We start from the raw sequence: 7,769 nt of genomic DNA on the forward strand, positions 1-7,769 counted from the left end.
TCTCTCCTTGCTCAGGCCTGTCTTCCACAGCTTGATCAGAAATAGCCCAAGCCCAAAGGCACTTGCTACTTATAGGAAGACCAGGATCTTGTAGGTACGAGCAGCTTAAGAACTGTGTTGAGTTACAATTCAACTCCCCCTTTTACCTCCAAAGAAGACAATTTGCAGCCTTCAGCTCTGTGCGGTGAATGAACCTCAGCTGTTCACTCAGCCGTGTTGATGGCTGAAGGAAAAGAGGGTCACAAATTCTACCAAAATCTTGTCAAAGTATTGTGTCAAGGAAATCACTCAGTTGCTGCTCTGTGTGCTCTCCTTCCACCAACCTCCTGGCCTGGACCACTAAAATTATTACAGCTTCAATTATCAGGCAATAGATGGCCCCTTGCTGAAAGTAGGGAAGTGGGTGGCAATCCTAATTAGATCTTGATCCTGGGGACCTAATGCTCCTCTCATTTCCACTCCCTTTACAGTCAAAACTCTCTGGGTTAAGTGGAATTGGGTCTGATTTGCATTGTGAGGAGACCTGGGATCGAGTCTGTGGCATCTTTGCAAGAGAAGCGTTTGCTATCCTGGTTGACAACAGCAAGACCAGCATATTCTACCCAGTGGGAGCAAGCTGTAAAATCTCAAATGGATTTTTTGTTTCATGTTTGTTGGGCACATCACTGCAGTAAAGCTGTGATGTGCCCTGGGAACAGTTTGTACCTGTGTCCTCAGTTTCTTGTCCCCAGCCTAATGGGGGACTTATGTAATGCTATTCTTTGAGAGGAACAAAGGAAAGAACTGATGCCTGCAGGTATGAGATGCTGCAAAGAAATGACCTAAGAAATATATGCAGTCAACTTCTCAAATGGCGAAGCTTTGCTACGGTTTACTTTAGCACTACGGCAGCAAAGTTGGAGTGGATGTGTAGAACAAAATAGTCAGTGCTGAGCATCTGCCACCTTCCTTCTGCGTGCACTGTGGAAGGGCTTTCCCTGAATTAGCTTTTGTCTGGTTCCCATGGACATAGTGCCTGGAGTGCATTAAATGTGTATCTTGGAGCTTTCATCTCACCTGAACAGGTCTCTGCTTTGCACACCATGAAAACAGCTCACAGTTTGAACCAAAGTGGTGTAGTCATATGCATTCCTAATTCAAGCTAAAATGATGGGACAGACGCATCCTTTCACCCGTCTGGTCCTGGGTGAATGGCGTCAGGCAGATCCTTATTACCTGCAAGAACCTGCACATTCCCACCCATCCCCAGCCCCCATCAGCTCAGGGATACCATCTGAGCCCAGAGTCCATCATTCCTCTTTTCCCACAATGATTTGCACATAAATTGCCAGCAGTTACAATTTACCATTTTCTTCTAACATCGGCTAAGTAATAATGACACTCTCTCTACTGTCATTGGGCTTTGCTAATTTTAGCTCAGATGTAGTTCTTGTTTCTTCAGGAGAGCCATAGAACCGTATTCCAGTTTCACATTTTATTCCTCTTTGAAGCCCAAACAAATCAGCAAAGTTGAGAACTTTATTTTCAGAGTTCATTAAGCCCTTAACAGTAAATCCTTTTCTCACATTCCAGATGTTGTGCCTTTCTTGACCTTAGTTTATATTTGCCTGTGATGTGAACAAGCTGACATCTTATTCAGGGCTTACCAATTTCTTTGGAGAGCTGAGCAAAGGGGGATATAAGTAGCCTCCTGAAAGGTTTTTGGAGAGGGAGAATGAAAAAAATCCTTGTTCTATACCAGCCTGATGCTTCGTCTGCAGTCACTAGGCATTGCATCTGCTGCTTAGTGCCCTGACCTCTGCAGAGCTATTTTTACATATTGAATGCATTTTTACCAATACATTTTTTATCCCCTTCGTTTTCACTTGAGTACTTTACATTTCAGAGGTAGTACTCACCTGCATTTGGGTATGTCTAGAGCATGGCCCTTGAGTAAATTAAGCGTGTTGTTTTGGCAACATGTCGAAATCTGCACAAATCCTTCTTTTCTGCTTTGATTCTGCAGAGCATTTTGAACATGCTGAAATGTAGCAGTTTGGGCAGTCCTCTGGATTTGATCAGTGTCAATTATGCATCACATGCATTAATTAAATACCCAAATGTATCTATTCTCTTCCAGCCACCGGTGAATCATTTTAAATGTAGTTTGTACCTTTTTATCCTCTTCAAATGTTGGATTTTTGTAGACAAGCACCTGCAAGCCTTTTAGGAGGTGTTACTCCTGCTGTTACTGACATTTTAATAAATGCAGAAATAAATGCTCCCCACCAAATTGTCTAATGTCAACACTTACCTCATCGAAAGAAGTGAGTCAGTTTGAACAGAATTTATAACATGTGCCGTACCTATAACGTGAAGCGCATCCAGTTTTGTATCCGTTTTTCCTGTTTTCTTTGAAACCATAGTAACTATCAGGCTACGTTCATAAATATTATTATTTGTCTTTGTGCACTTGCACAGGGAAACATATGAAAAATGGATCAAAGACAGCAATTCATAAAGGGGGGGGGGGAAACCCCAGTGCTTCCGCATGGTGTATCAGTCTACCTTACAAACAAGCATAGGCACTCACTCTTGCCAGCAAATATTTTACAGTGGGAAAAACACATACAGTAATAGAGGGTAATGCCCTGAACCAAGAGACCCACTGGTATTTGGTGACTTTCTTGCTTAAGAGAGCATCTCAATACATCACTAAATGTGAGCAGCAAGATGCTGCGTTGCTTTCTGCAGATAAGCGTATCTGGGAAGAGAGAGGTTTGCACTGGGGTTTCAGCCAGCTGCTGGGGTTTTGAGCATCTGTCAGTTTAAGTAACTGGGGGAAAATGTGGAGGGAGGAAGGAGAAGGAGGTCCTTGAACACAGCTGAATCCAACCTCTGACATTGCAAAGCTTCCTAGGGGCCACGCAAGGTGCAGCCAATGCTTAACTTTTGTCAGGAAGCTTTGGCATCATTTATTTGGCTTTGGGGCTGCCTGCCCCAGCAGGCAATATTCCTCCTGCAGGGACTGCAGAAGAGCTGGAGGTATTTGCGCATCTAAATTGCTGCATTTGCTGGTCAACAGTATTGTATCATTTCAGCTTTTTGTTTTACAGAGTTCTGTATTTTTATGGTTCTTATAAAACAAACAAACAAGATCTGTATTTTTAAGGTATCTATATTAACAAACAAACAAGATCTGTATTTTTAAGGTATCTATTTTAACAGTCTTATGTGTTGGCTAGCCTGAGAGCATTTGTTGAAATCAGTCTCATATAAAGAAAATATCCAAATAGGATGGTCATGGAGACAGGTTATGAACTCTGTTTCAGTTTCATGAAATCAGGTGGTTCTTTGGCTAGAGACAAGTGAAAAACAGAAGAAACTGTGTTATCTAGCACTAAGTGAAGTTTCAGAGTTTTGAGCTTTGTCTGGATGATAGCAAATAGTTGAGCCCTGTAACCGGGATATCCAGTTTTAAGAGGATACCAAAAATTTGCCAGAAACATCTTGAAAGCAGGTCACATTTCTGCTATTTCTTCATTTGTTTGTTTGGGGTTTGGTTTTTTTTTTTTGAGGAGAAGGGCATACAGATGGGGTCATGTCATCTCCTCTGTTCTCTGTGTCTGAGAATTAAAATTACAGAGAAAACTTAAGCAAGCTTTGGGGATTTTTGCCAGGTTTAATTCAGGGCTACATCACCTTCTCGGTTTCACCACAGGAAAGTCAGAATAATTTTGTATTTTCTTTACTTAGCAGACGTGAGTCTGGTCTCCTCTACAGCAGGTCAGGCAGAAACCTATTGCTGCTGACACAGTCCCAGGATAAAATGTATGTAAGGTATATTATGAGTCAGGGTCTAAAATCAGGAGCCACATGCCCCAGCATCAGTGTCATAAAAACGTTGTGTTTGTTTTATTTGCCTTCCCATTTGTGACTCTTTGGGTTATTGTTTGAGGCTTGCGTCCAAAACGAAAAGGGATTGAAAGTTATTGGGATGAGGGGTGGGATGAAGTGAAGCCTGAAATCATAATGCAGATACTGAACATCTCAAAGTTTGTGTAAAGCATCAGGGGCAGGCAATACAGTGAGGGTATGGGTCTCCCAGCATCTTTCCCACTTCAGAGCAGCCTCACAGGACTGCTGGTGAAAGCCAGATTGAACTCAATATTATCATTACATGTCTGGGAGTACACCCTCACCGTGGCCTTCATTTTCAGAAAGGACAAGGCTAAGTGTCTTGGGACTGGGAGAGGAATTGCTCTCTAATGCAGGCAACTGGAAAGCAATCACTGAAGAGCTTTGAATATTCCTATTCATTGCAAAGATGCCGTCAGGATATCAACTAGTAAAAACATGGAGAACAAATGAAGAAAGTAAGCTAATGGTGCTGGGTCTGGAAAACCCAGATCATTCCGTGGTACATTTCCATTTACCCTTCTGCAGGCACCTGTTTTGTGAGAAATGTAGGTTTTCCCAAAAAGCTCCAGGGTGCACCTGTGTGTTGGGTGAGGTAATGGTAGACGGGAACGGGTTTCAGCTGAGACAAGGAGTGGCAAAGAAGTATGCACATGGTTTCAGGACCCACCCAGAAATTCTGAGGGGGCAAGGTTAAGAGCGAGGTGGCAATTTGGAGTAGGGGGAGACAGGAGAATTGGCATGAGCCTGAGGCCACCACCATCCTCACAGGAATTCCTCAGTGCTCGAGCCTGCAGCTGAGAAAAACATGATTCCAACCGGCACTTGTGGAGTTCCCTTCCATTAGAAATTGTACTGGATAATTGGGATATTCCGATACTAGAGAGAAAAGTGTGGTGGAACAGAAGATTAAATTGACAATTAATTTTTGGTGAAGGTTTTGGTGGGGTTTTTTTCCAATAGCTGTGTTCCATGATTGAAGTTTTTGTTATTAAGTAAGTTTGGGAGAGCTTTTTTCTCCTTCTTGTGAAGGGGAAAAAAAACTAGTTGAATGTTTGCTTTAGAATCTGTTGTTTGTTCTTTCTGATTTGTTTTGGTTTTAATTTTTAATTAACATATTTCACTGAAAAAATGCGAAGAAGCTGCATTTCTAGAGCCTTGATCACTAGTGCATCTGAGCCTCTGGTGCTGCTGGTAACCTGTGGCCAGGTCTGATCAATCCTGTTAGGAGTCCAGGTACCGAAACCGGACTCCATGGTGGTTGACAAAATGTAGTTTAAGGGAAGAAAATTTGAGTTTATTACTCTATCCTAAAAAACAGACATACAGGGTCAGGATGTGGCTTCGTCCTTGCTGTGCAGTGATGTAAGGTTGGTCAAGAGTTCCTAGGCTCTTGCAAAACACGTCTTGGCTGGGGCAGGGCTTGCCCAGTATCTGCTGGGAGAGCCAAACTTGCTGTAGTGCCCCTTTGTTTCTCTGGGTCACCCTGGTCTGCAGTTGAGCAAAGCACCCAATAGAACAACTGGACTTTTTAGACTGTGGGCCATTCCCTTTAGCTCTTGTTGGCAGCAGTGTAAAGTCGTCCTTGGGCCATGCAGTGTTAGTAATTCACAGGGTTAGGAGGCTTCTCTTGCGGTAGTACTTTCCATGCTTTCCTTTGTGCACAACCATCTTTCTAAGAGCTTTTCATGAGCTGCTGGGTGAAGGGCTGCAATGCTGTTGTGTGGCATGGCATCATCTTTGAGAACATGCAGTTGGGAGGGGATGTAATCAAGGGGAACTGCTGGCATTTAGGGCCAGACTTAACCTTACAATCTCCCAGCGAAGGAAAAGAGATGGGAAGAAAGGAAGGAGATTTAAAACTGTTGAATCTAGGCTGCCCAGTGCACTGACAGGGAGCGCAATGCATGTGCAGGAGCGCAATGCATCAGAGAAGTGGGGTGTCTTCTGGAAGAGTATATGGGATATATGAGTTTCCAATGCCTCCAGAGCTCCAGCATGGAGAAGGGACTGAGCCTTAGGTGGATTAATGACTGGGCAGAGTAAAGAGCAGGAAAGAATGGAAAGAGAGGAGGAGGAGGAGTGCAAGAGGCTATGGGGCAGAGAGGTTTTCTTCCTCATGTCTCTTCGACGTGATTCCCATTTTTCCAAGAAAAGCACAGTTGAAAGGAAAGAAGGTAGAGACCAAAGGAGTATCTTTTAAAGAACTAATCTTGGTATCGGGAGGAGAGAGTAAAAGTAAAAAGGACTTTTTTTTGTGAATCAAAATATTTCTGGCTAGCTGAAATGTTTTGTGAAGGAGGATCCTGGGCTCCCCCTGCTTGTCCCCTTTTAACTAGACAACACAGGCCTGCAAATAAATTCAATTCTCCCTTTGATTTCCCTGCATCCTTTTTTTTTTTTCTGTGCCCTTCCCCCTTTGTATTCGGAGTCAGCTGCAGCGCTCGCCTGTAGCTTCACTGACCCCATTTGAGCCTAAAGAGTTTCCCACCCACTCACCCCAGGCAATAAAGCCTTTCTTTAGGTGTGGAGCTTACAGCTCTCAACTCACACTGCTGGATAAATAGCATCTGGAGCCCTGGAATATTTTAAAGAGTTATCCAAATGTTCATCACTAAAGAAAACTCGTCAAAGTTGCTTTTGGCTCTTTCCGTTCAAAGGGGGAAGGCATTATCAGGATATAAGGCACAGTTTTGCTCGTACGCTGGGGAGATACAATACCCTCACTGTGAAGGCAGGGTCCACTTCATGGTGCTTGTAGCATCCAGTGACATGCCTGAGAACAAGTTTTGTAGCCGCAACTGGAGGAAGCAGTCAATGTTCATGGAGTGTCAGATAATCCGCTGTGACATATGATCCAAAAACATCAGGCTGACGAATATTCCTGGCACTGTGTGCCGGTGCTGAGAGCAGATTATGCGTTTTTAAATGTTTGATGTTCTTTCAACAGTTAAAAGCCATTTTGGGCAACAGATAGCTCTGAAGATACTTTAAATAATATTTTTCTTACCACTGGGACTTATCAGTGCTTCATTTTAAGAAGCAGCATCACAGAAGGCAGAAGGCTCTCTAAGGACCCGGTTCTGGTCTCACACCTATTTATATCCGGAGTAACTCGGCTGAAGCAAATGGAATTTACTCCTGCATTAAGCAAGTGTAACCGAGAGCAGAATCTAACAGGCTTCTCTGCTTGGTATTTTCTGTACATCTCTTTTATGAACGATTTTTGCAGTTCAGGCTCTTTCCGTGGTGAGTTTGAGAGTACAGATAGGCACAACCCCTGTGCAAGTTCTGGCAGTTGGGTCAAGGAGGAGTACTTGGCTAGCATAAAGGCATGAGCCTGTGGACTGCAGTATGGGGATACTACCTGCTCATGCAAGAAGTCCATCAAACTCCGTGGGACATAAGGATTGCATTTACAACAGTTTGCAGAACCAGAATTTGTATAGATGAATAATAATAATAAAAAAAAGCTATTATTTTTATTGTTAGAATATGAATAGGTGTATAAGTGAAACCCACATGCACCATGGTAAGAAACGCTGAGTCTAATAACCCATAGCCAGCCAGCCCCAGGTTTATATTTACCGTCTTTCCAATACTGCTTATGTATTACCAGTGGTTGTGCCTCTACAGAGCTCTCATGATGTGAGTATTTCTCCCTCTCAGGCAATTGCATTTCCCGCTAAAGGCTGCTCTCTGCTTTCTGCCCTGCTGGCAGTGCAAATGTGCCAATCTCATTCTCGAGGCATGGTTCCTGTTGTGGGATCAAATGTTAGGATTTTAAAAGCTAAAGTTTGATGTGGATGAACAACTGCCTATAAAACGCATTAAGCTCTTACCCTGTAATGTATTTAATTTCACACTGACTG

This window comes from Strigops habroptila, chromosome 6 (assembly GCF_004027225.2).
Source record: "Strigops habroptila isolate Jane chromosome 6, bStrHab1.2.pri, whole genome shotgun sequence".
Taxonomy (NCBI): domain Eukaryota; kingdom Metazoa; phylum Chordata; class Aves; order Psittaciformes; family Psittacidae; genus Strigops; species Strigops habroptila.